Here is a 27777-nt window from a genome sequence, read left to right as displayed (position 1 = left end):
GAAGCAACTGGATGTCCTTCAATGTGCAGATGGTTGAACTTTGGTACATCCATGCAGTGGAGCACTGCTCAGCAATAAAAAGGAACAAACTATTGATACATGCAAAAATCTCAATGAATCTTGAGATTATGGCTAGTGAAAAAAGCCAATCCTCAAAAGGTTACATGTGTATGATTCCATATATATAATATTCCTGAAATAACAAACATAGAAGTGGAGATGCCAGGAATTAAGGAAGCAGCGTGTGTGAGAGGCTCACATATGTGGCCATAAAAGGGCAACACGAAGCATCCTAATGAAGATCCCGTATCCTGTCTGTGACAAGGTCAACATCCCAGTTAGGATATTGTTCTTTGGTTTTCTGAGATAGTACCATTGGGGAAACCTTGATAAAGGGTAGGAGGGATCTCTCTGGGACCTCTCTCTATTATCTGTCACAACTGTAACTACAATGATCTCAAAGCTTCCCTTAAAAAAATGGAACACAAGAAATGTGGGGAAATAAATTTCATGTACACAGTGGTTATGCCATGTGTGTGTTTATGATATCCTCAAACTGTCTCCTGAAGTAAGAAACATCAGCCTCCATCATAATGGGAGGAGCTTGAGGCTCAGAAACAAACCAAAGTTCTGTGGTCACACGGCTAGGAAATGAAGGCAGAATCGAGCAGTTCTGAGAATCCCAGGTGCCCCTCATGGAAAAGGAGACTCCATGCTGGAAACATGATGGAAAAGAACTTGGAGGGGATCACTGGGATGTCAAGCTCCCTTCCTGCCCCTTGGCCTCTATAATTCCAGGTCCCATCCAAGCTCCAAGCACAAGGCAGAAAGGGACAAGGTACACAGTCATGCATTTATTTTGACATTTTATTTTCATTACATTGGTCTGGGAAAGGAAGGAGTCATGAATGTATAGTGTTGCACTATTCCATTGTCTTTCAAAGTAAAATTGGAATCTAGTTTCTAACTGTCTTTAATTTGGGGCTCCTCTGACGCTGATTCAGATCCAATCACTGCTGCCATACGTGCTGGGAGAAAGGCAGGGAGAAAGGCAGGACATAGTCATGGACTTGACTGTAAAGGTTCATGTTCCAGGGCTCCCATGTGGGTACCTGAGGATCCTCCCACAAGATACATGTATGAGGGGCACAGCACCCCTAATAGGGATCAGGGATGGCAAAGGCATTAGGCTGGTACTCAGGTGCTGGAGGTCAGCTGCATCTGCACAGTCAGAACCAGAAAGAGAGAAAGGCTCATGGAAAAGTAATGAGGACATCACCCACCCTCTCCCTGAATCTTTGCTTATGACCTGGCCACACCTGGGAGCCATGTCCACTCTGAACAAGTCCAGGAGAAAAGTCCCTTAGCCCACTGCTTTAGGCATATTATTGAGGAACAAATAGGAGAGAGAAGCAGGTGGACACTCAGAGCAGCAAGTCTTTTGTCCTGTGTGCAGAGGGAACCTGTGGGCAGGGGCCGGTCCCATCATTCTGTCCTCCTCAGGACAGTGTGACAGCTGAGCCAGCTGATGCCATTCACTAAGGGACCTTGAAGATGCATATAGAAGAGACAAACCTGAGAAGACAGTGTTCTCCCTTCTGTGTCCCACAGTACTGTGAAGGGCAGGACAAAGATTGCCTCCGTGGACTCTGGTTGGTCTCACAAATAATCCAGTCTAAACCCTGCATATGTAGGAACATCTGCAGACCTTGTCACCAGCTCTTATCTGTGCATCCATGCTAGAGACATTGGGCTGTCACTTTTGATGCAATGTGATTCTTCATCAACTTTTCTTCACTTTTAAGAGACTCCCATTCTTGTAAGAAACCCTGAATCTCATGGTCAACTCTAAGGCCTGGAAAGGAGAGAGGAATGTGGATGTGCTTTGGCACAACTTGCATGCACACTGGAAGGTTTCTCAGAGACTTTCCCTCTACAGTGACAGGCCCATTCAGTTATAGGGGATATAAAACCTTAACTGAGAAGCTCAGGGATTTAGCATCAACCTGTATGCTAATGCCCACACCATGCACTCGAGACAGCTCAGGAAGCTTCTGAGAGTCCGGATGCTGTTCCATTTCCATAAATTATATTTCAGAGAATATTGGCAGGGCTTTGATGGTTCACTTACTGTCTGGGAGGGCTCTGCTGGGGGGGGTGCTCACATCCCACCCCTAGTGGGGCCACTCACTGCCTGTGGGGAGGGGCGGGTGGTCCCAGGACATCAAGATGCCCTGTCATCCTTGGAGCTGCCTCCATCTGGTGTCTGGGGTGAGTACATCAGGCTCAGGAAGATAAAGGAGGTGGCATAGAAAGTTTTCTCTAAACATACATAGGAGTGAGAACATTGTACCTGAGGGATTTCCCACTCTCTGAGTTTTCCTTTCCTTTACTTCCCAAGACAGAGGATCAGAAGGATCTGTAGACAGAGGATCTGTGCTATCAGCACAGAGCCCAACGCAGGTCTTGAACTCACAAACCATGAGATCTTGACCTGAGCTGAAGTCAGATGCTTAACTGACTGAACCACCCAGGTGCCCCACTTCCCAGGATTTTCTAGTAATGTCAGTCTGAAGTCACTTTCTAATTAAAAATAAAATAAAAGATGAATATTTATATGGGAGATCATTACTTATGTGTGATCAATTCAATAATTAGATGATTACAAAATTAAAAATGAAAATCATTCTCAACTCCTAAGAACTGATCTAGAAAAAATATATTCTACAATCATGAAGAATATCAGTTGCTAACTATTAGCCAAGAAATTATTTCAAAATAGAGCAGAGGGGCACCTGGGTGGCTCAGTCAGCTAAACATCTGACTTTAGCTCAGGTCATGATCTCATGGTTTGTGAGTTCAAGCCCCATGTAGGGCTCTCTGCTGTCAGTGCAGAGCTCATATTGGATCCTCCCTCCTCTCTCTCTCTGCTCTTCCCTTGCATTAAAAAAAAAAAAAAAGAGTGGTCCTTTTTGTCACCCTTGCATTGAACAAGTAAAAAGCCAGAGGGAGTCCTGAGCTGACAGTTTTTACACAATGGACAACACAAGCATAGGACAGTGGTCTGAAAGCAGAAAACAAGTTCTGTAACAGCCCAGCTCAGAACCTGCAGAGTTTCCAGATCTCAGAGCAAGGAGAGGGAATCCCAACAGGATCTGGGCATCCTAAGTTGAGAACTTGGCATGAAGATTGCTGGAAATCACAGTGGCAAGTACAGGACAAGGAAGCTGCATAGGGAGAGGAAGAGACAGACACACACACACACAGACAGACACACATAGAGAAAGGAAAGAGAGGGAGAGAGAGGGCATGAGCTCTGGAGATCTATAGGGAAGTCCCCCATCCAAGAACAGATGAGCCCATGAGTGGAAGGGAAATGCCTGGGCTCGGTAAGAACCATGAAAGGGAGCAGGCTGGAAAATCCCTGGGGTTGCTCAGGGCTTGGGAGAATCTGTGCCCCCAGCAGCCAGAGTGGAAAGACCCCTTAACCCAAGGGGATTCAAACAGAGTGCTCAGAAGGGTATTGCCTCAGCTGCGGGGCCAAATTATCCACAGACTGAAGCCTGTCCTGGTCCCAACAAAGATCTCAGAACAATCCTTAAAAGGATCACACCATTTTGCAGTACTTTCACTGCATCCCAGAACAAAGCCCAACATTAAAGAAACACAGAATATCCAGTACCCCAAAATGCACAGTGCGAGCATCTCCTACCTAGAATTACCGGCCACGCAACAGAACAGAAATACAAATCACCACAAGCAGCGCATCCATCAGTAGACTCAGAAATGATACAGATGGTTGCATTAGTAGAGAAAGAATATATATGAAACAGGCATGAGAATGGAGAATGTGTCAAGCGCAGAGAGGAAGCAGGAGCATTAGGAGATAATAGGAAGGTATGGAAGTTCTAAATGGAATTCTAGAGATGAAACACCAAAGCAGATACATGATCCCTTTAAAAACAGGAATTTGAGAGAGAGAGACCATCAAGCAGGGAACACCAAGCACAGAACAACTGTTAAGGTCATGGACTCAGAAGCTGCAGTGCTGGGTTCTCACTCCCAGCTCAGAAATCACAACTGTGTGTCGCTGCTTAAGGTGGTTACAGTGCCATGCCTCAGTGTCCTTCTTTGTCGAATGGAGAGAGCAGTAGCACCTTCCTTCCATCTGCTTTGCAATGAGGATTAAATGAACTAATATTTGTAAAGAGGGGGGATAAGTGTGCAGGATAGGCAATTTAATGCTTGTGACAGAAAATGAGGTCTAACAATCCAGCTCTCCTCCCAGAAACACACAGGACCCAGGTCCCTTCCCAGCTTACCTCCAGTTTTTTTCCTGAGTTCTTCCATTTGTTTTGCTGCAGCCACAGGGCCTCATCCTGGGCAGGCCGACAACCAGCCCTTACTCTTATTCCCTGCTGGAATTCAGGAGAGCAGGAAGCCTCCTAATATAGAAATGGACTTGCTCCTGGCACAGTCTGAACCCATGGAGGTCCCACCACTCCTAAAGGTCCTGGATGTGATCGAGTCAGATCTAGCCAACACACTCTTTTCAGGCTGACTGAAGATAAGCTAATTTAGTACTTGTATTACATCTGCAAAAACTCCTAATTGGATCACCTAGACTGGAGTTTGATTGAATAACTGGGACCAGGTTAGAGATCAAGGGGGTGGTGATTCCAAGGGTCTTTGGGCCCCACGTCCCCAAATGCAAAATGAGAGGCTGTGACATTCCTACAGATGAGCCACCCTCCCCTCCATGAGTTGGCATAGGAGTCAGGGAAGTCCTTTGGGTTTGGCACAAGGACTCTGTGTGACGTTGGAGGGTTGGGGGAGAACGGATTATTGAGATGGTATGGGATCTGCTTTGCAGGACTTAGGTTGAAAGAAGAGTTTCTGGATGCGAGGAGAGAGGGAGTCAGAGCTTTCCTCTTCTAGGAGAATGAACTTGAGATTTGAACATGACACAGGAGGGGAGAGGTGAGGGGAGCTTGCAGATGGACATGTGATGGTGGAGAGAACACAAGATGATCCATACCATGGGAAGGGGAGCCTGGGTGGCTCAGTCAGTTAAGCGTCTGACTCTTGATTTCAGCTCAGGTCATGATCTCACGGTCGTGAGGTTGAAACACCTGTTGGGCTCTACACAGACAGCATAGAGCCTGCTTGGGATTCCCTCTTTCTCTCTCTCTCTCTCTCTCTCTCTCTCTGCCCGTCCCCTCAAAATAAATAAATAAAAAAAATCACATTCCTGGGGTGCCTGGCTGGCTCAGTCAGCAAAGCATGTGACTCTAGATCTTGGGGTTCTGAGATCGAGCCCCACATTGGGTGTAGAGAGTACATAAAAATAAATAGATAAAACGGGGCGCCTGGGTGGCTCAGTCGGTTAAGCGTCCGACTTCAGCTCAGGTCACGATCTCACGGTCCCTGAGTTCCAGCCCCGCGGTCGGGCTCAGGGCTGATGGCTCAGAGCCTGGAGCGTGCTTCCGATTCTGTGTCTCCCTCTCTCTCTGCCCCTCCTCCGTTCATGCTCTGTCTCTCTCTGTCTCAAAAATAAATAAACATTAAAAAAAAAACTTGAAATAAAAAATAAATAGATAAAACTTAAAAAAACAAAACATTTTTCTTCATTTCCACAGATTTCAGACCTCCATTTCCAGATGCCATATGCCCAGGGAATCCCCTAATGGGACACTGCTTCCCACTCCAGGCCTGTCCTATACACTCCACCCTGATTGCCTAAGGGACCACGTTAGACAAAGACCTGACCATGTCACCCTGCCCCCCACCCCCTGAGGCTAATAAAAACCAGGTTTCCCTCTCCAGGTCAGTGCCCTTGTTATACAGCAGGCAAATAAATACAAGCTTCAGGACACCTTTCACTTCCGTGCCCAGTGGGGCTCCACGCAGGGCACCCACACCCAGCATCACCCTCAATGTAACCCCTGTTCAGGGCCTCTCCCTTTGTGTAAATGGTGGCTGCTTCCAGGCTGTTTCCAAAGCAGAAATGCAGAAACAGTTCCTAGATTGTTTTTATCACCATAACGGCAGCTCTTCTGAAGCAAAAATTATTGATGTCCTATCTTCTAAATATACATATGTGCCATTAACTGTCTTGTTTTTTCCCATATGGGAATTAAAATAGTCCAGGCGCTAAGGGGATTTCCATGGACAACAGACTGAAGGGGGATCCAGCTTATATTTCCCTCAGTGTGCTCTGTGTGTGTTCTGTGTCTTTTCAGGAAATGCTTCACTCCGTGACTTGACAGCTTCAGGTCAGGCTGAATTTCCTCCTGATATCTTGGTTGCAGCTACACATCTCTCAATCCCTGAATTTTTTTGAGCACAATTTTGCTGTGAGGCCTTTGTTCCTCCTGGGTGGGGTGCTCATGGCCCATCGCCCACCAGTGCCATTCATCCAGCTGGTCCTTCCTGTCACCAGATTCATCACCTGATGCCTCCTCACACGTAAGTACTGTATTCTGTCTTCCACCTCCCCCAACGCCTGGGACAGTTCAACTTAACTTCCTGGGCAGCTCTAGCTCTGCCCCTGGTCTATAAACTCAGCAAAATCATCCATCCTGGCTGTAAGGGAATTCAGCTTTCGAAAAGCTTCCCAGGCCTGACTCAACCATGGAATCAGCTGGAAGGCATTTGAAAGGTCAGTCCCTGTGGTTACAGCTTAATCATCCTGGGCTGGGTCCGGGCACGGAGAGCTGTCTGGGAGATTGTCAAGGCATCACCTGGGCTGAGATCTGCTGCCCCCCCCCCCCAGAGGAATATGGTGCACTCGGCCATGAGCTGCATCTGAGAGCAGGGCGTCTGTGGTCATTCCCACCTCCTGGTGTACCAGCGAGGGGAGAGACTCTAGTAAGGTCTCAGGTGGTTCTCATGCACAAGGGGGCGGAGTAGCTCCTCTTAAAAAGGGTTGGATGGGCGGGTGCTTTGCTTTTCGTCTGAAGAGGGGATGGGTAGTTCTCGGAAGCTCTCTGGGGCTGAAGACTCGGGCCTGATCTAAGGGGTTTTTCTGAAGTTTCAGACTTTCAGGAGGGGTTTCTGGCTTTCCAAAGAAATGATTTCACACAACTTTAGGGCTGCTTTTCTTTCCAAGGATAAAGCACAGGTGTTGAATCTTAAATCTCTTCAGCCTTAGGGAAAATTAACTTAAGGAAAATTGTTTCACCCTTTCATTACAAAATGTTGAGTTACGAAAGTCTTTGGATGAATTTCTTGAAACAGGAAGGGAAACGGAAAATGCTGGGAAGAAAAGTAGTTGAGGTTAACAAGAGGGTAAGGTAGTCTTGAGTGCTGGCATGTAGGGAAAGGCTTTCACCAAGAAGGATGGAGAGCAGGGGTAACGGCGTGAGGCAGTGGTGGCTTCTGCTGTACCAGGGAAGTGATTACCAAGCATCTTAACTTCAAAGATAAAATGGGGTCTCATCAGGCCTCTGAGTGACAGGGAAAGCTGAAGAAAAATTCCCAGACAGGAAACTAAAGGGAGGTTCAGTATCCTGCTACTAAAGGAGGCCAAGCAAATGAGAAAAATGTTGGAGAGAACTTATGGTAATTCTTACTGGAACGGCATCTGGAAAAGGTGAAGCAGGTGAGGGAGAAGCTGGAGGAGGAGATGAAGGTTGTGGAGAAAATAGTTGTTGCCACTGTTCAGGGAAATTCAGCCTTCTCAAGCCGAAGACCATCAGTGGGATTGGAGATAAGAGGGGATTTCAACAGGGGCCTCTCCATAAGCAGGGGGCAAAGCTTCCCACCCTGGCCCATAACTTTTCTCCTTAAAGGTCAACAGGAATCTTGTAAAAGGAAGTGCATCTCATTACGATCTAGAACTGCTTTTTTCTATCTTTAAGGGAAGGAGGGGGACTTGTAAGCTGATAGTCAACAATTAAAATATTTTTTCATCAATACCAACATGAAATCCAGTTTAGGAAAACAAGGTCACAGCCAAAACTTGGGAGTTCTAGGGAATCTGGAAGGAATAGAGAGGGACTCAGGTAAAAGTGATTGGGGTTTCAACAGATAAGTAGTGATAGCCATGTGCTTGGGTGGAAACAGTTGTCAACAAAGAGGTTGGAGAGCGAGGGGGGAAAAAAAAGGAAAACAAGGGTTTGTATGGGATCCACTGGGTGTCTGCCGAGTTCTGGGCTGGAATGAGAAGGGCTGCATCTGAAGCTAACCGGGTCAAGGAAGGGCATTGGTAACAATTACGGATGACATCAAGGTTTTAAGAAACACAAGTCAAGAGCAGAGAGAAAGGAGGTGTGCAGAGAATTTGACTTTTACCCAAACCATAAGCGGAGCAGTAGATGGAAGGGGGAGGGGGGAAGAAGGGGAGAGTGGAGGGCTAAGGGGGTCATTGACAAGGTGGAGGGGACCTAGAGGCCCTCGGGCAGGAACTGGCCTCCACCCACAGTGAGCACTAGGTACCAAGCCCTGGTTTTCCACAGAAGTACAGAGCCCCAGCATTCCCACTGGCTCTGTGATTTTTGGGTGCATCCTGAATTCTCTGGGGGTCCTGGTGTCCTCCACGGGGAGGGGAGGGGTGGGGGTTTAAGTCTTCCCTGTGATTGAGGCAGGCTCATCCAGCGTTCAGCCCTTGTGATTCACTGAAGGACTGGGATATTGATAACACCTGCCAAATCTCTGCACCCTAGCATCTGCTCAGATAACTGGGAGAAGGTGTGGCTGGCCTCAATTAGGGCAGTGATTCTAAAGGATTCTGGGCCTTAGACCCTCAGCTGCAGACTAAGTTGTCTTCACAAATGCACACACCTGACTTCAGAATAGTTTTTTTCTCTTAACCTCCCTGCGAGCTCCAGTCAAAAAGGACCAAGCCCCAGACTCCATAAAACTATGGAATTACCTGGGTTCCTTTCACTCTTGAATTAAAATAATTCTGGTGTGAAGGGTCTTTGCCATGGACCACAGCAATAGCATCCTCAGTGGCAACCCTTCTCCCCTGGTGTTCGATGTTCAGATGAAACCTCCTTACAGGGGTTAACTGGATAGAGGAGATAGCTCCAGGGTGGGGAGGGGCTTGGTGGTGCTACAGTCCCTGGCAAGTGTGTCTGTGCCCACACGGGTCTGTGTCTGATATGGTGGATTGTCCACATCCATGGGTCCTAGCTGTATTCCTCTGCCTGGGATTTCACACACAAATAATGGTTCTGAACCAAACTTGCCTCCAGCTGCAAACATTCTAGTCCACCCAGGGGTGAGATCATGGGGCTTGATAGCTGACCCATGGGCTGACCAAGTTCTCACAAAGCTTGTGTTCTCCATGGGAAAGCAATATTGTGCCAAGCCCTGCTGTACTAATTAACATGGCCTTATTTTAGTTCTTGGTAGGAAAGTGAAAGATAAGATGGTATGTAAGTGATCGGAATTATTCAAGAGAAAGATGGACAAGTTTTGGATTTACAGAGGAAAAGGAACAGTTTCATAAAGTTGGCCCAGGAAATGTGGATAAACAGCTTTGAGACCTAAGATAGTTTACATTGTAAGCCATTTGGTCCTATTCACAAAGAAGCTCTGAAATATGAGGCATCAGCTATAGCCTCCCAAGGGGTAAATGAGGCCCAAGAACACTAAAGGGATTCTGTTCAAGCATCCAGAAATATGGAAGGCAAGATACTCTCCTATTGCCTCCTCCGTCTGTGAGCTTTCCTTGAGGGCAAATCATCCTCCAGCAAGGATGTTCGGAGAGGAGAGTGAGGGGTTACTGATCCCAAATCACTAAGAAGCTGAGCTCCCTCCCTGCTCCTTGGCTTTCTCCACTTTTTTTGGTGTCATTTAAGCCCTAGCCATATGGCCAAGCTAGATGGTCCTCTAGTTAATTCCACATCTGTTTTTTTTCATTCCATTGGGTTTTGGCAAAAGGAGTCATAACATTCCCTGTCTCTGAAGTGGGAGTAGAACCCAGTTGAAGTTCTGGATGTGGATCCAAGGCAGAGGTGTTCTAGGTTGCTAGGTGCAGGGTCTGCTGGGAGAAAGGCAGGAGTCAAGCATGGAAATGCTATGGAAGGCTCAGGGCTCCCATCTATGTCTCCAGGATGCTCCATGTAGACCACAGGTGGGGAGGTCCATGGTAGCACCTCATGGGGAGCAATTTCCCCCTTAGTGTCAGCAGCCACTTTATAGTAGAACATTTTGATATCCTAATAACTAAATGCCCTATAGAGAATTTTCTTCACACTGATTCTCAAATGGCCCAGGCATTCAGGATCACTCCCATGGACAGCAGCTGTAGCACCTTAATGGGGTCCCTGCTCTCAATGTCCTATGTATGTAGGCCAGATGTCTTCCTAGGACCGTTCGGGGCAGACACTGTGCCAGGTTGACCCAGAATGAAGCTTCAGATCAGTAGGACAGGCACACCTACCTTCTCTCATCTCTGGACCACAGTGGGGTACAACTTTCTCTTGGGGACTTAGCTTTTCTGTGTGAAGTACTCCCTTTCCATTATCTCCCCCCCCCCCTCAGTGCTATTTATCAAGCTGGTTCCTGCTCCTCCCTCAGATTTTCAGTCCTCTGTGCACAAACACCTTCTCAGGTGCTGTCTATTACTCAGTCCTGAAAACGGACTCATGTTGTACACGTGATGTAACTCCTTGGTCAAGTCTAGACCTTCCAGTGGTCTTTAAGATCCGTGAAATCATGGATCATGTCTGTAAGCAAATTAGAATAGCTTCCCAACACTGATGCTTCAAAACTTAATAGGACCTGGAATGTTAAGTGGAATCACTTGGAGGCGTTTGTCAAAGACCAATGCCAGTGATTTGGACTGAATTACTTTGGGCTGAGGCCCACCACTTCGTATTTGTAAAAAGTTCTTTAGTTTATTCCAATGAGCAGCCTGGTAGAGCTCTATTCCCATAGAGGAATAGCGTGCATTTTGCCATGAGCTGCAGCTGAGAGCGGGGGGGCGGGGCTCCTTAGTCCTCTCCCCATCCCCCAACCCTCCTCACTGTGCTCCAGGGAGGTGGGGATTTTGTAATGGACTCATTCCTGGGCTGTAAATTAGAACTCGCTGACCTTTCACGGTGCTGAGGGGGCTCCCTTCAGGGATTCTCCAGTGACGATCCAGGTGGGGTCCAAAGTGTCAGCAGTTCCGAAGGTCCCAGGTGGTTCTAATGCACCATCAGGATGGGTAAATTTGCTTCAATAGGGTCCAAATGGTCAGGCTCTTCTGATTTTGCTCCCCCTCACCCCTTGAGAAATGAAAGCATTTTATGAGAACCCAGCAGCCTGAGGCAGAGGACTGGAGCCTGACCTAGAAACTCTTCCAGAGATCTCCTCCGGAGGGTTTGCAGATCAGATAATGGGTTTGTCAAATATTCTTAGGGCTCTTTGTCCTGCAGAGGTGATGTGAGGAAATGCTGTTTCACCTTGAAAGCTTATGGAAACCCAACGCTGTAAGAAATTGTTTCTATTAAAAATGCTTCCTGTGTAGATAGGTTGAAACTCTTGGCTGAATGCTTGAATACAAGGGGCGCTGTGTTAGTATCGTACAGGCAAAAGTACTTGAAGTGAATGAACATACTTGGTTTTCCTAGAGGAAGGTCTGTAAATGGCAAATTCTGGGTGAGCCAAGGGCAGATAGTTTCAGATGTGCCATGGAAGGGACTTGGAACTATTTATATAGATAGTCACAGGTTCCTGAATGACAAAAGAGAAATAAAATTTTTGGATTGTCAGGGGGAAAAGAGTGGACCAGAGGGGGGAAAAAACAGAGGGGGAGGTTTGAGACCATTTAAGCCCAAGTGTGTGATGAGTCTGACTGAAACTGGGGACAGGGGGCTCAAACACACAGGGATGATTTGTGCTGAGGAGGAGCCCCACACTGACCTTCCTACTATAGACCCTCCATCCCTGTGGTGTCCAGGGTGCCCCCAGGTGGCAGCTGTCACCTCCCACAGGTCTCAGGGGAAAGGGTGGGGACCAGGAGTTTGACTTTTGGGTCATCCAGTTCCTACCTTGGTCAGGACCTGGTGAATAACTCCTGACTCCTTGGATGCAACCAGGAATCTGAAGGCAGCAAGTTGTTTGTGGAGGCCTCTGGGTGAATGGGTAGGTAGGAGATAGGGTATCTAGCCTGCAATCTGTGCAAGTCCTCGCACACCCCTACTGCCCCATCCTGTGATCCAAGAAAAGGAAATTGAGCCCTGGTGCACCTGGGACTGCTTTTGTTTCCCCTACTGTGCCCTGAAGGAGGCTCTTGGAAAAGCCTCCCAGGGTGAGCACAGAGTCCAGTCTAACCAGTGTCTACCTCCACAGAGATGCCCTGGGGGTGGGGCCCCCAGACAGGGTGGCTGAACATAAGACCGAGAAGATGTACCTGCAGCCACCCCTGTCCCTGACTAATCTATGGGTGTATTGCCCACCCCCTGGTTCTAGCAGAGTCCCTCTGCCTGGGGTTTGACACCCAGACAGAGGGTCTGAGTTCCTGGAATGATCACTTTTGGATCTATGGTTGCTCACAAGCGCCCTCTAGTGACCATGCGGTTAGCTAAGTTCTCACAAAGTTCATGTTAGCAGGAAGACAGTTACTTGTCCAAGGACTGAATCCTAATTGTTTGGGTTAAACTTATTAGTAATAGGAAAGTGAACCGTTGGGTGTAATGATAGTTTTGAAGAGAGAGACTAGAGTAAGCTGGGATCTATAACGGGATGAAATTTAACTTACACTTCTTGTGAGGCATGTGGAGAAATGGATGTAAAGACCATGTGATCTCGACATACGTGCATGGGTGTACACATGACATGGAAATATTCTAAGACTATTACAGCACCTTCAGCTCAATATTGTAGGAGGATGATGCCAAGAACTTCCAAATGAAGGGACAAGGCTGTCCTCCTAGAAGACGCTGAAGGCAGGATATAAAGTGTTCTCTCGGATGTAAAAGTGCCCCTTCAAGGTCAATGAGCCTGTGAACACTAACAATGAGAATACAGGAGAAGGGTGGCCAAACTCAAGGCCCTGGGAAGCTGAGACCACTCCCACTTCTTTGGCTTCCTTGTCTTTCTTCTACAGGGAGAAAGATCAAAGTTGTCCATTCCAAAGTTTATTCATGACCTCAACCTAGGGGAAGGAAGAGTTCATGCATACAAGGGACTGTGTTAATATCTTGTCTCCCCACTGGAGTTAGGATCAATGTTGTAGAGGATCTTGAAGTTTCCAGATCTGGTTCAGAGTTTGTAAAGGATCTATCTAGATCCTGTGGAGAGATGGGACCTTCTCTTGAGTAAGTTGAGGAGACGGGCTTGAAGGTGACAGGGGAAGGCTCAGGCCCTGAGTGCTTGGCCAGGTTCTGGAGGTCCTCATCACATATCACTTTCCTGGGCTGCCTGAGCCTCTTGGGCATCCTGGTCATGTTTAAAGTTCATATTCCAGAGCATATAGCAGTCAAGGTCAAACTTCCCTCAGCCAAAGCAGCCCCTGTAACCCCAGGGCCTATAGTCCAGGAATGTGACCCATTCCACTGGCTTTGGGAACTTGACAAAGGTTGCAAATTGGAATCCCCAGCTGGAATAGGTGACAGGTGGCAAACTTGCATGACCTTGTTTTCTTTCAACCTTGCAATGAAGTGTTGATCTACAAAGCCTTCTGTCAGTAGTTCATTTGTCTACTGATGACCTTCTGGGTGTGACAGAGCTCTGGGATGCAGTGGGACTTCTGATGGCCAAATCGGAGGGATGGACCAGAGAGATTCCACCTGCCTCCAGGGTTCATGAGGTTCTGGATCCACTTGCCCAAGTCTCCCAATGTCAGCTCCTCAACCGCCAGTCATGATGTGTGTGTGGGGGGTTGTCCATGCTGCTCCTCACTTTCCACGAGGCTGCTTGTGTGGAGTTGAGTTCAGAGGTCCTTGGAAGTAGCTGTGACTTTCAGTGTCTCTCTCTCAGCTGGGACTGTGTGCTGAGCTGAGGGCTGTGTCCTGGTGGATTCTAAGAGCTGCCTATGGATGGAGTCAGGGCCAACCAGGCCACTGTCCCAGTTGGTTCATCCAGGTTTGGGAGCCTTTGTTCTCTTATGCCATCATCCCACACCTGCTCCTGAGCTAGGCTGTGTGGGGAATTCTGGGAGAAGATGTGCTGTGGTCTAGAGATTTCCATGGTCACATGGTAAACCATCTTTCAGTGAAACAATTCCCAAATCAGGCTGAAATTCCAGATCTGTAGATTTGACTAAAGCAGATATTTTGAAGGCGTTGTCAAAGTTTGTGTATATCCGTTGGCTCTGGCCAGCATTTTTTCTAATAGGTATGGAAAGCTCACCCTTGATTGGTCAAGTATGGATGGGCCAACTGAGATCTCTGGTGGTTTTAAAAACCATAAAGGAGAACTTCTGTCTCACCCGCCTGGTTGAGTCATTCCTATCCACAAAGCTGTGGTTAATTCAAGGACTTAAGCTTGGAGTGCCTGTCTTAAATCACAGGTGCCCCTAAACTAGCTTGATTTGAGGGCCTTGGAGGTGTGCCTGATGACAATGTGGCCAGAGATTGCAGAGCATCATTGAGCCTCATGCCTCTACCTAGAGATTGAAAGATTGGGGTATTTTCCAAATGCATACCCCTGATTTCAGAATTTGTTTCCTAGCTGAGAGTTTCCATGCAAGTGGGAAGTGCAGAAACACCAGCCTATGTAGAACTCCTAACTTAGCCAATGGTTCTTCAGTCAGGAATTGAGATAGTTCTGGCATTAAAGGCTCTCCGCATGGGTATCAGTAGTACCATCCTCACTAGCAACCCTGCATGTCTTGTCCTTAGTGTTAGACCAGTCCTCCTTATACGAGTAACTGGACAGAGGGTCTTGTCTTTTTGGGGAAAGTCTCTGATCAGGGTGGTCGAGCACCAGTTCCCAAGGCTGTCATTGATTGATCTGTGGTGTACTTCCCAGGGCGGCAGATCCTAGTGTGACCCTTAGCCTGGAATTTAACACCCAGATCAGAAGTTGTTAACCAACCCCAGATCTGGGTGCAAATGTTCTTTTCTGCCCCAGGTTGAGAGGATGAGGTCATAGAGGGCACCCCATCAGGTAAACTGAGTTCTCACCAAGCTTCTATTCTCTGTGGTAAAGGAATTTTTGCACACAGTCTCCTCTGGATTGTTTGGTCTTATTTCAGGTATTGTTAGGAAAGAGAAATAAGGTGCGTGTGTACATAGATGTAGATGTTTGAAACTGAGCAATTGTTGAAGACCAAACTTGAGTCTACTCAAGGGGATGTGTTCATTTGAAGTTGTCCCAGAAAATGTGGAGAAACAGGTCTAAAAAATACAGTACAAACACACATATTAATATGAATATCTAGAAAACTATGCTAGGTACTTGTAATGCAAGAAGTGAGAAGTAGCAGCTGTACATTAGATGGAAGGAATGAGGCCCAGGAACCTGAAAGAACAGCCATCTGATCCCTCAGGCAGGAAAGGCTAAAGGCAGGATTCTAACTCTTTCCTCTATGATCTGAAAGTCCCTATGATGCGGAAGGAGTCTCCATGCAGGAAGAGCAATGGAGGAGAGGGAGAAGAATGATGGGTCCCAAGGCCCAGGAAGCCGAGTTTTCTTCCTGCCCTTGGTCTCTGTGTTCTACCTGAGCCCCAGGGACAAGACATAACTAGAGGTCTTCTCATTCCATTACACAGCAGCAGGCATGTCATCCCTTGTGTCAGGTGCAGTAGGCTTCAGTGTTCAAACTGTCTTAAACCTCAGTCATAAAAAGTGGCTCACTGCTTCTGGGGTGGGGTCCACTGGGGTGGAGACAGGAAATGGGTGTGGAGATCCCATGAACAGCTGAGAGGGCAAGGATCCCATCCAGGGACCTTAGGACATTCATGTAGATCACATGTTGGGGGGGGGCATAGCATCTACTCATAGGGAACAATTCCTGAACTCCCTTCATCCCTCACTCACAGCTTCAACTTAAGCAGAAATCTGATATCCACCATCACACATAGGGGGCATAAACTAGATCTGTTTCCACACTAGAAAGAAAAAAATCCAGGAAGATCTGTCTCAAGGGTAGCATCCATAGCATTCTGATGGGAATCTTTCTCTCACATTCCTGGTGTGCAGACCAAGCCTCTTGGTTATTCAGGACCACAATTTGTCTTCCATGTTTGTCCACTCGATAGATCTGGCTGAATGAATTTCCTCAAGTACCCATGCTCCAGCCACACTGATCTGCACCATCCTGAGTACATTGAACATCTTTTGTCTTGGGAGCCGTGCTCCTTCTGTTAGCTGCACATCACCCTCCATGGCTATTCACAAGCTGGCTCCTACCTCTGAGGTGTCCATTGTCTTGCACATAAAGTTCTTCCAGCAGGTGATCCCTCTGTAGTCTGTTCTTGACCTCCCCAAACACTTAGAAAATTCTACATAAGTCCTGGTCAGTGAGATGGTAGATCGTGTGTGCAACTGAATTCAGCTGCAGACTCCTTCCCAGTCCTGAAGTGACAGTGGATTCCCCTTTTCAAAAGTCAGTCCCTTTGGGGACTTCAGTACATTGAGGGTGAGGTCCAAGAACTGACATTTTTGAAGCAGCTGGGTGATTTCAACATGTAGCCTGGGTGGAGATTTCCTCCCATAGAGGAATGGTATGTACCCTGTCATGAGCTGCACCTGAAAGCAGGGGCCTCCTTGGCTTCCCCACCTCACTGTGCTCTGGGGCACTAGGATTTTAGTGAGTCACACTGAGGCTGTCAATTAGAACTGCCTGGAGGGGGTCTCCCAGTGCTGATGAGGTCCCTTCTTCAGGGAGTCTGATGTGACGATGCAGGTGGGGCCCAAGTAGCAGTTCTGAAGGTCCCGGCTGGTTCTAATGAGCCCTCTGGGTGCAGTAGCTCAGTGTCAAAAAGATCAGACTGTCTGGTTTTGCTTTACTTTCCTTGTTTTTTCTCTCCGAGAGACTGAATAGAACTTCATAAAGATCAGAGCAGCTCAGGGAAGAGGACGAGGGCCAGACCTGGAATTCTTCCTGAGACTGACTCTCTCAATTGGCATTACATTTGACGAAGTGACTTTTCAAATGTTTGTAGGGCTGTATGTCCTCAAGATGACATGTGAGCAAATGCTCCGATTCATCCTCAAAATTTATGGTAAGTCCTCACTGTAAGCTAAACACTTTCACCTAGTGTAAAACAATTCCAGCAAAAATATAGGAATTTCGGTTAAATGTATTTACACAGAACGTATTTAAGTTCGTGGCTGAATACTTGAACACGACGGGGCACTGTGTTAGTATCTTACAGGCAAGGTACTAGACATGAATGAATCTACTAGGTTTTCTTCATGGGTCAGAACTGTGGGTGCCTGGGTGAGCCCAGGACAGTGGCTGATGTGTGATAGAAGTGACTTGGAGGCATTTGGAGAGGAGTCACTGTATATTCCTGGATGACACGAGGAACACTATATTAAGACTGTTGAGAAAAGAAACTGGAGCAAAGGGAGAAACTGAGGGATTTGCTGGTCCCTAAAACCCAAATGTGTGAGTAGAGGCTGAATGTAGGTGAGGTGGGCCTGTCAACAGGTGGCTCAGACATGGGGACACTCAGGGCAAGTTCTAGCCTGACCCTCTTCTAGAGGATCCCTGATTCTCCCCTCTAGACCCTCGAGCCCTCTGCTGTCCCTGTGCCCCCTGGTGGTGGCTGGCATCTCCCTAAGGTCTCAGGAAAGGGTGGGGACAGGTGGCTCTTAGTGCTGGGTGATCTTGGTCCTACCTTGTTCAGAGCAGCATCATGTTCACTCCTGACTCCTTGATACCTCATGAAATCTGAGGGTAGGAAGATGTCTCTTGAGGCATCTGGGTGGATGGGTAGGTGGGTGGGGGTATCCACCTGGCAGCCTTTTTACAGTCATCAGTACCAGGAGAAGGGACCCCGGGTCCTGGTGTACCTGCAGCAGCTGCCTTCTGTGCCCTGAAGAAGGGTCTTTGAAATGCCTCCTGGGGTGAGCACGTAGAGTCTTGTCTAATCAGGTTCAGGCACCTTGTCTATCTCCACAAAGATGCCCCCAAGGGAGGGGCTCCCAGCCAAGGTGACTGCACTTAAACCCAGCTGATGTGCCTGCAGCCACCCCTGTCTGACTGATCTATGGGTGCATTGCCCAACCCCTGGTCCTAGCAGAGTCACTGCCTGGGTTTTGACACCTAAGATGGAGGGTTTGGGTTCCCTGGAATGTTCATTTTTTTGATCCATGGCCACTCATGCTCCCTCTAGTGACCATGACGTCCTCTCAGTTCTCACCAAGTTTGTTTCTGAGCAGGAAGATCCTATTAGTCCAAGGACTGAATCCTAATGTTTTGGCTAAACTCATTAGTAATAGGAAAGTGAATTGTTGTGTGTAAAGATAGTTTTGAAGAGAAAGACTAGAGTTAACTGGGATCTATAACAGAATTCACTTACACCTCTTGTGAGGCATGTGGAGAAATGGATGTAAGACCATGTGATCTCAGTGTGTACACGGATGTATACCTGACACAAATATTCAAAGAATGACTCTTGTAGCAACTGCAGCACAATGTTGCAGGAGGATGAGGCCCAGAACTTCTAAATGAAAGGTCAAGGTTGCCCTACTAGAAAACTCTGAAAGCAGGGTTGAAAAGCTATTCTCTATGTACAAGTTGTTTCTTGACGACCAATGGGCCTGTGAGTACTAAGAATAAATGGTCACAATTCTCCCCCTGCTATCTCAACCTCAAGGCCCCTGAAAGCTGAGCCCCTCCCAGCTCAGAGAAAGATCAAAGTTGTCTGTTCCCATTTCAAGGTTTATTTTTGACCTTGGCCTTGGGGAAGGAGTTCATTTGTATAGGGGGCTGTGCTAAATTGAGTTGGGATCAATGTTCAGAGGATCTTAAAATCTCCAGATCTGGTTCAGAGTTTATGAAGGATTTATCTAGATCCTGTGGTGAGATGGATCTTCTCTTGGGTAAAGTTGAGATGGGCTTGAAGGTGACAGGGGAAGACTCAGGCCCTGAGTGCCTGGCCAGGTTCTGGAGGTCCTTATCACACATCACTTCCTGGGCCGCTTGAGCCTCTCCGGCATCCTGCTCACGTTTAAAGTTCATATTCTATAAGGAGTCCAGGCCAGACTGCCCTCAGCCAAAGCAACCCCTGTAACCCAGGGACTGTAGTCAATGAATGTGACCCATCCTCCTGGCTTTGGGAACTGGCAAAGGCAGCTGGTTCCATGTTGGAATCCCTAGCCTGAAAAGGTGACAGATGGCAGACTCACATGACTGTTTCCTTTCAACCTTTCAGTGAGGTGTTGAACTACCAATAATGAAGGTTTTGTAGATCATTTGTCGACTGATGGCCTTCTGGGATGTAGTGGAATTTCTGATGGCCAAATGGGAAGGATGGACCAGAGAGATTCCACCTGCCTCCAGGGTTCGTGAGGTTCTGGATCCACTTGCCCAAGTCTCCCAGTGTCAGCTCCTCAACCGCCAGTCATGGTGTGGGGGGGGGGGGTGTCCATGCTGCTCCTCACTTTCCACGAGGCTGCTTGTGTGGGGTTGAGTTCAGAGGTCCTTGGAAGTAGCTGTGACTTTCAGCCTCTCTCTCAGCTGGGACTGTGTGCTGAGCTGAGGGCTGTGTCCTGGTGGATTCCAAGAGCTGCCTATGGATGGAGTCAGGGCCAACCAGGCCACTGTCCTAGTTGGTTCATCCAGGTTTGGGAGCCTTTGTTCTCTTATGCCATCATCCCACACCTGCACCTGAGCTGGGTTGTGTGTGGAATCCTGGGAGAAGGTGTGCTGTGGTCTAGAGAGAGGCTGGGGTTTCTGGAGTCACATGGTCAAAGGTTGGGGCATTTTCACAAATACACACCCCTGATCTCAGAATTTTTTCCTTGCTGAGGGGTTCCGTGCAAGTGGGAAGTACAGAAACCCCAGTCTGTGTAGAACTCTTAAATTAGCTGATGGTTCTTCACTCTAGAACTGAAATAGTTCTGACATTAAAGATTCTTATGGGCACCAGCAGTAGCATCTTCACTGTCAACCCTGTGTGTCTTGTCCTTGGTGTTAAATTAACCCTCTTTATATGGGTAACTGTACACAGGAGCTTGTCCCTGGGTGGAGGGAGGTCTCTGATTAGGGTGGTGGTTTTTCCAATTCTGGTCAGATGTTCCTGTACCCATGGCTGTCATTAACTGATGTGTAGTAAACTGCCCAGGGCAGCAGATCCTAATGTGACCCTCAGCCTGGGATTTAACATGCAGGTCAGAAGTTGTCAACTAACCCCAGCTCTGGGCTCAAATGTTCATTTCTGCCCCAGCGATGAGATGATGGGTGCCTTCTATGACCCATAAGGCAACTGAGTTCTCACCAAGCCTATATTATCCATGGGAAAGATATTTTTTTTCGAATACCCCAATCTAGTGTTTGGTCTTACTTTAGGCATTGTTAGGAAGGTGAAATAAGGTGGATGTATATAGATGGATGTTTACCTGACATAATACTTTGAGTCTACTCAAGAGATGGAATCGTCCAGTGAACTTTTTCAAGGAAATGTGGAGAAAAAGGTCTAAAAGATAAGGTACAAATAAACATGTTATATTAAAACTTATAAACTACACTATGTAGTTCTGAAGTGAGAGATGGAAGCTGTACATTAAATGGAGGGAGTGACGCCCAGGAACCTGAAAGAATAGCCATCTGATCCCTCAGGAAAGGCTAACATCAGGATTCTTACTCCCTCCTCTAGGACTTGAAGCCACCATGATGGGGAAGGAGTCTCCATGCAGGTAGGGCAATGGAGGAGAGGGAGAAGAATGATGGGTCCCAAGGCCCAGGCAGCTGAGTTTTCTCCATGCTCTGAGGTCTGTGTTCTGAGTCCCAAGCACAAGACAGAAATAGATGTCCTTTTATTCATTCACACAGATTTTCATGCCATTGGATATAGAGACCAGAAGTGGCCACGGTATCCCTTGTGTCAGGTGCAGTAGGCTTTGATGTTCAAATTATCTTAAAGTTCAGTCCTAAGCAATAGCTCACTGTCTCTGGGGTGGAATCTGCTGAAGAGGAGATAGGAAATGGGTGTGGAGATACCATGGACATCTGAGGGTATAGGGATCCCATCAGGGATCTTAGGATGTTCATGTAAGTCACATGGGGGGGGGGGCACACCATCTTCTCATAGGGAACAATTCCTGAATTCCCTTCATAGCTCACTCACAGCTTCAACTTAAGAGAAATCACCATCACTCATACCGGGTGTGAACTAGATCTGTTTTCACACTAGAAGTAAAAAGTCCAGGCATGGAAGGTCACTCAAGGTCAACAGCCACAGCATTCTGATAGGGATCTTTCTCTCCCTGTCCCTGGTATGCAGACCAAGCCTCTTTCTTAGGCTATTCAGGACAGGAATTTCTTTTCACATCTGTCCACTCGATCAAGCTGAATTTCCTCAATCATCTGTTTCAGCCACACTGAGAACATCCAACATCCATACTGCACCATGCTGAGAATATCAAGCATCCTTAGGTCTTGGGAGCTGTGCTCCTTCTGTGTTAGTTGCATGTCCCTCTCCAGGGCTTTTCATCAAGCTGGCCTCCTACCCCTGACCGAGGTGTCTGTTGTCTTGTGCATAAAGGCTTTCCAGAGTGCACTCATCATAAGTACTGTCCCTTAGTCTGTCCTTGACCTCAGCCAACACTTAGTCAATTTCAGTGTAAGTCCTTGGTCAAGTCCCCTTTCCCACTCGCTGTCTGAGGTCAGTCAGAGCAGGGATCATGTGTGTGAGTGAATTCACCTGCAGACTCCTTCCCAGTCCTGAGGCGACAGTGGATTCCTCTTTTCAAAGGTCAGTCCCAGTGTTGGAGAATTCAGTACCTGAGGGTGAGGTCCAGGAACTGACATTTTTGAAGTGTCTGGGTGATTTCAGCATGCAGCCTGGGTGGAGATTTCCTCCTGTCAAGGAATAGCAAGTATCCTGTCATGAGCCGTATGAGAGCGGGAGCCTCCTTGACTTCCCCACCTCACTATGCTGCAGGGGCTGGGATTTTAGTGAGTCACACTGAGACTATAGATTAGAACTACCTGAAGGTTTCCCAGTGCTAATGAGGTCCCTTCTTCAGGGATTCTGATGTGATGATCCAGGCGGGACCCAAGTAGTAGCAGTTCTGAAGGTCCTGGGTGGTTCTAGTATGTGCTCTGAGTGCAGCAGCTCAGCCCCAGGAGGGTCCACTAGTCTGGGTTCTTTCCTTTTTTCTTCTCCTGGGAGACTCAAGAGCTTTATAAATGTCAGAGCAGCTCAGGGAAGAAGACAAGGGCCATACCTGGAATTCTTCCTGAGACGGACTCTGCATTTGACGAAGTGACTTTTTAAAGGTTTGTAGGGCAGTCTTGATCATGTGAGAAAATGCCATTGTTCAGCCTTAAAGCTTATGGCAAATCCTCACTGTGAGAGAAATGGTTTTACTTTTTAGTGTACAATATTTTTAGCAAAAATATAAGAACTTCAGTTAAATACTTCCTGTATAAACTTAAGTTCTTGGCTGAATACTTGAATACAAGGGTCACTGCGTCCATATCCTACAAAGTACTAGATTTGAATGAACATGGTAGGTTTTCCTAGAGGAGAGTCTTCATGGGTCAGAACTGTGGGTGCCTGGGGGAGCCCAGGACAGTGGCTGAAGTGCCATGGTCATGACTTGGAGGCATTTGGAGAGGGAGTCACTATGTATTCCTGGATGACAGGAGGAATTATATCGTAAGACTGTCGGGAAAAGAAATTGGAGCAGAGAGGAACTGAGGGATTTGCCGGTCACTTAAATCCAAGTGCTTGGGCAGAGGCTTGAGTGTAGGTGAGGGGTGGGGCTATGGACAGGAGACTCAGACATCAGGACCAAGTCTGTGCTGAGGGGAGCCCCATCCTGAACCTCTGCAAGGAGTCTTCTCTCTCCCACTGTAGACCCTCGAGCCCTTTGGTGTCCCCTGGTGATGGCTGGTCTCTCCCTCAAGTCTGCAGGTAAAAGGTGAGGACCAAGTGGCCCTGACTTCTGGGTCATCCAGGTGTGAGCCTGGGTCAGACCAACATCCTGTTCACTCCTGGCCAACAGATGCTTCATGAAATCTGAGGGCAGGAAGTTGTCTCTCAAGGCCTCTGGGTGGATGGGTAGGTGGGTGGGGGTATCCACCTGGCAGCCTTCTTAATCACTCCCAGTACCAAGAGAAGGGCCCCCAGGTTCTGGTTCTGTAGTAGCTGCCTCCTGTGCCCTGAAGGAGGGTCTTTGAGAGGCCTCCCAGGGTGAGCACAGAGCCTGGTCTAACTATGTTCAGGCACCAGTGTCTACTTCCCCAGACCTGCCCCAGGGGGAGGGGCTCTGAGACAGGTTGACTGCACCAAAAACCCAGCCGATGTGCCTATAGCCACCCCGTCTCTAATCTATGCATGCATTGTCTAGCAATGGTCCTAGCGGAGTTCCTCTGCCTGGGTTTTGACACCCGAGACCAAGGATCTGGTTCCTTGGAATGTTCATTTTTGGATCCATGGTCGCTCACAAGCATCCTTTAGTGGCCTTGAGGCCAACTCCATTCTGCAAAGTTCATCTTCTGAGCAGGAAGACCATATTTGTCTAAGGGCTGAATCCTAATTTTTTAAGACCAAACTTTCATTTGAGAAATCCTTGAAATGTTAGTTTCCTGGATGGGGTTACAGAAGCTTCCATTCATGCCACCACAGCAAGAATCAAGAATTCTGAAAGTTGAAGCAATTTACCTTTTTGGATACATAACTTATTAAAGCATGTCAGAAAGTGCAGAAATAGAGGCATTCAACAGAGCAAAATCAAGCAATGGGCTGACTGTCCTAACAGAGTAGAGAAACTTTCTAGCTAGAGCTCAGTCCCAGGAATGAGATCTGCCTCAGCCAGAGAGAGGTTCAGACATGGGTTTTGATGGATTCTTATTACAACTAGTCAAAGGCAAGCTCAAAAAAACCAAGGTTCATATTTCCCCATGAGTGCAGTTGGCTCTTGGACCAACAAAGAGAACCTTTGGTGACTTCTTACATGTAGGCTGAGCAAGAACCCAGTGACAGGCCTTAGCTAGTGATTCTGACTCCAGGCTGACCTCTCTGGGCCTGTGCTCTGAGATCCTAGGCAGGATGGCCTGGAACTGCTCTTGTACCAGTATCTCCACATCTCCTTTGTGTGAATATCAGGTCTCAGCCACTGTCTAGCAAACTCCTAGAGATGTCTGAGGACCTCCCTGGGCCCAGCTGTGTCCTCAGAGCAGAATTTCCTGAACTTCTGCCTGGAAGCTGCAGCATTGGGCGGATTCCTTTATGGAATGGTCTCAAGGTCTTTGGTAGAGTCTTCATCAAGACTCTGCTGGAAGGCTTTTGGGGAACCTGGACTTGGGGAGATATTAGCACAATTTCTAACTCCTCCACCATCATCTCATCTGATGGTGACCTTATTTTTATTCTGGACTTCTATTTGTGTCTCTAGGTACTCTTAAGTCTCCATTCTTAGACTTTGGCAAAGGATGTCTCAGACTCCTGTGCAGGTGCCACATCGGAGGGCAGGGGACAATGGGAGTGGGGGCACCTCACAACCAGACTTGAAGCCCAAAATCAATTCTGAGACACACACACACACACACACACACAAGACTCCTAATGGTTTTGACTGAAGTTAATGACATGAAAGTGAAGTGTCTTGTGTAATGATTCTTTTGAAGAGAAAGACCAGAGTAAGCTGGGATTTCTATCAGGAGGAAATTTCATTGACGCTTCTTGAGAGGCATGTAGAGAAATGGATGTAAGACCTTGGTGACCTCGGCATACATGCATGGATGTTTACATAATACAAAAATACTTGATTGAAGCAGCAGCTCAGTGTCCTAGGAGGCTGAGGCCCCAGAACTTCTAAATGAAAGGTCAAGGCTGTGCTCCTACAAAATGCTGAAGGCAGGATCGAAAGGCTGTTCTCTCTGATATACAAGTTGTTCCTTGAAGGTCAATGAGCCTGTGAGCACTTAGAATGAATGGCCACACTTCTCCCCCTGCTATCTCAATCTCAAGGCCTCAGGAAGCTGAGCCCCCTCCCTGTTTCTTAGCTTCCCTGTCTCTTGCCTCCTATCCTGGCTACAGGGGGAAAGTTCAAGGTTATTTGTTTCCATTTCAAAGTTTATTCATGACTTTGGCTTTGGTGAAAGAAGGATTCATGGGTATGGTGGACCATACTAATACCTTGTCTCCCCAGTGGAGTCTGGATCAATGTTCCAGAGAATGTCAAATCCTTCAGATCTGGTTCAGAGGGAGGGGAATTTGGGTCCTGCTCCCTAGGTGAGCTGAGACTTTCTCTTGTGTAAGGTTGAAGAGATGGGCTTGAAGGGGAGACTCAGGCCCTGGGTGCCTAGCTGGGTCTTGGAGGTCCTCACCACACATCTCTGCTGGGCCACTTGAGCCTCCCAGGGGCCCTGGTCATGTTGAAAGTTTAGGGTCCTGAGCTATGTAGCAGTCAAGGTCAGACTGCCCTCAGCCAGAGCAGCCTCTGCATCCACCAGGCCTGCAGTTCATAAATGTGACCCACCCCACTGGCTTTAGGGTCTTGGCAATGGCAGCTGGTTCCAAAGTTGGAATCCCACATGAATATATGGCAGGCAATAGACTCTCATGACCTTGTTTTCCACTTGACCCTCAGGTGTGTCCTGTCCAACCTTCTCTCAGGCAGTGTTCATGGAATAGACTGCTGCTGGCCTTCCTGGTGTGACAGAGCTCTGGGAGGTACTGGGATTTCTGAGGTTGGACCTTGAACATGGGTGAGAGAGAGTTCATTTGCCTCTTGCCTTCCTCAGGTTCTGGGACCACTTGCTACATCTGCAAGCCCAAGTCACCCAGTGTCTGCTCATCAGCCCCCAGTAGCCCTGGGGGAAATTTCCAGGTTCCTCTACACTTTCCCCAGGGAGGCTGCTTGTGTGAGGCTGAGCCTGAGGTCCCAGAGTGTAGAGCCATCAGCCTCCCTTCCCCTCTGCTGAGAGCTGTCTCTGGATCTCAAGGATGTTTCCTGGTGGATTTCCAGTGCTGCCTGTAGATGGAGTCAAGCCCTACTCAGCTACTGTCCTTCTTGATTGTCTCTAGGATTGAGGCCTTTGTTCTCTGCCAGTCCTTTCACACCTGTACCTGAGATGGTCTTTCCCAGGAAAACTGGGAGATGATGTACTGTGAACCCAAGAGAAGATGGAAGTTTCCAGTCACATGTTAAAACTTCTTTCAATGAAACCTTTCACACTGAGGATTGAACGTTCTACATCTATAGACTGGTCTTCAGAAGGATACAGTTTGGAAGTGTCCTCAAAGCTCCTTTATAGACACTTCTTTGGCCAAGAGATGTCCTACTTTTCTCTGATGGATAGAAATCTCACCCAGGATTGGCCTAGCATGGGTGACCCCATTGAGATGTGTGTGGCTGTTTTGATGAAAATGTCCTGTGGGCTTCATCACCTTCTTGGGGCAGTGCCCCTTCTAGAAGATCCTGCAGTTTTTCTTGTTCAGGAGGTGCCACCTGAGTGGGGAAGTAGGGTACCAGTCTGTCCATATGGTCTCAATTGCAGATCCCATTTGGCATCTGCCTAACCCCAGTGAGTGCTCCTTGGCCAGTTCCATCATTCTGGGTTATCTTACCCACCCACCTTTTGTCCTAGAGAAAGGTGGGATGAGCAGTGCCCCTGATCTTGGTCATCAGGGGAACACAGGACTGTGGCCAGCCTGTAGTAGGCTGCATCCTTTATGATGTCATAAGGTACAGAAACCTGAATGCTTCATGTCATATGGTACAGAATTGTCCCTGGGGTCCTGTGGCAGATGAGGGAAAAAGAGAGCAGCAGGTGGGTGGGTGTCTGCATCAGGAGAGCCCACTCAGAATGACCCCATGTTACATGGAGAAACCTCAGGGATGCAGTGCCTGGATCATTAGGGGTGCCTGGGGATGCTGCCTCTGTACAACCTTCGCAGGAGAGCCTCAGAGGGCATGTCTGGGTACCAGGAGCCCAGGGGCATCTGTTCCAGCCCAGTGGGCCCAGCTTGCCTGGAGCTTGACTCATGGGCAAAGGACCACTGAGCCTAGGTCTGAGCTCCCATGTTAACCCAGGTACATGGAGCACTTTTCTGGCTGTAGCTAACCAACAGATCACCTTAGGTATTTGGATCTCTTCAGAAAGTGTCCTTTGGGGAGCAGGACTTAAGTGCAGACAAATGTGAGAAAGATGATAGATTCTAAGTCAGCCAAGTGCCTGATTCCATGTTGTCCCTTAGCCTGTGTCTACTCTAGGCTCCCCCTCCCCCTGCCCCAGGATCCAGGTAGGAAGAGAAATCCTCTTACTGTATTTCAAATTATATTTTCTGCTACTGGGTTTGGGGATGGGGAGTATTAGAGACTACATGACTGTGATTTTTTTTTCCTTAGGTCCCTTTTCCAATGGTAAGTCCTTAATCAGATTCAAGGTAGTGGAGGTTCCTGGTAGTGGTAAAGGATCCTCTGTGCAGGAGCATATGATGGAGAGAGGGTGACAGGGTGATGGGTGCCAGGTCCACAGGATACAGAACTGCCTCCTTGTCTCCTGCCCTCCCTGTATTTTAGCACCCTCTCTAGCCCCGGCTATAGGCTGGGCCTTGAGGTGATCCAGTTCTACTTCAATTCTTCATTCATTGGCTTTAGAAAAGGCAGGGAGTCTTAGAATCTCTCCTATGTCTAAATTATACCCTGGATCCCAATGAAATTTAAGTCCAGGATCTGAATTGTAATCAGGGAAGATGAAACGTCTGC

At 47.8% G+C, this 27777-nt stretch overlaps 2 long non-coding RNA genes across 2 annotated transcripts in view; one reads left to right on the top strand and one right to left on the bottom strand.

Moving 5' to 3' along the window:
* Positions 1 to 6089: 6089 nt before the first annotated feature.
* Positions 6090 to 27777, top strand: part of LOC113604540 (uncharacterized) — a 92323-nt gene continuing 70635 nt past the window's right edge. Inside the window, exon 1 of the long non-coding RNA XR_003426519.2 lies at positions 6090 to 6468. This is a non-coding gene — a long non-coding RNA (uncharacterized LOC113604540). The remainder of the gene's footprint in view (positions 6469 to 27777) is intronic.
* LOC128314919 (uncharacterized) lies at positions 10602 to 26731 on the bottom strand. Its single transcript, XR_008297204.1, has 5 exons — positions 25203 to 26731; positions 21759 to 21916; positions 11988 to 12148; positions 11555 to 11670; positions 10602 to 11222 (listed from the first exon to the last, which is right to left on the bottom strand). It is a non-coding gene; the product is annotated as an uncharacterized LOC128314919 (long non-coding RNA).

The sequence above is a fragment of the Acinonyx jubatus genome, chromosome A1 (genome assembly GCF_027475565.1).
Source record: "Acinonyx jubatus isolate Ajub_Pintada_27869175 chromosome A1, VMU_Ajub_asm_v1.0, whole genome shotgun sequence".
Lineage (NCBI taxonomy): Eukaryota > Metazoa > Chordata > Mammalia > Carnivora > Felidae > Acinonyx > Acinonyx jubatus.
This window is presented reverse-complemented; position numbering and strand designations above follow the sequence as displayed.